Source organism: Cervus elaphus, chromosome 3 (genome assembly GCF_910594005.1).
Source record: "Cervus elaphus chromosome 3, mCerEla1.1, whole genome shotgun sequence".
Taxonomy (NCBI): domain Eukaryota; kingdom Metazoa; phylum Chordata; class Mammalia; order Artiodactyla; family Cervidae; genus Cervus; species Cervus elaphus.
In genome coordinates this window covers 54,055,967-54,056,561 of record NC_057817.1, presented here as the reverse complement: position 1 = coordinate 54,056,561, position 595 = coordinate 54,055,967, and the positions used below count along the sequence as shown (strand labels likewise).

The 595-nt window shown below is 44.9% G+C and overlaps 1 non-coding gene across 1 annotated transcript; it reads right to left on the bottom strand.

The window, feature by feature from the left end:
* Positions 1-292: 292 nt before the first annotated feature.
* TRNAG-CCC lies at positions 293-365 on the bottom strand. Its single transcript has one exon. It is a non-coding gene; the product is annotated as a tRNA-Gly (tRNA).
* Positions 366-595: the final 230 nt, after the last annotated feature.

The window sequence follows — 595 nt, the reverse complement described above, 5'->3', positions numbered from 1 at the left end:
TCCCCAGTTGATTTAAATGTGCTGCCAAAATCTGAAAACTTGAGAACATTCTAATGTGAGCCACAGTTTCTAGACCCAGCTTTCCCTGTTACTATCCTCTGGGCCAACATGATAAACCAATTAACATACTTGATCCTGCCTCTTTAGCCTGGAATCCTCCTCCTCTTCAGCTCTGCGGCTGGTGCATTAAGGGCTTCATCAATTTCTCACCTGGTTCCCCTCTACTTTCATTTATTTTTATGTTTTATTTATTTGGCTGCATGGAGCCTTAGTTGTGGCACGTGGGATTTAGTTCCCTGACCAGGGATTGAACCCAGGCCCCCTGTATTGGGAGTGCAGAGTCTTAACCACTGGACCACCAGGGAATCCCCCCTCTACTTTCAGATTAAAAATTCTAAGTCCTTAGTGTGGCTAAAATCACCTTTTGTGATTAGGCTCTCTGATACTTCACCCATTATCTTCCCCAACAAGTACCTTAAGCTTCCGCCATACCACATTTGCCTTAAGTGTTTCAAATTTCTTCATGCCTACACGTCTTTGCCTGTCCTGCAGCCTAAAACACCCTCTCCTTCTGTCACTGCTTGCCATCTCCTTC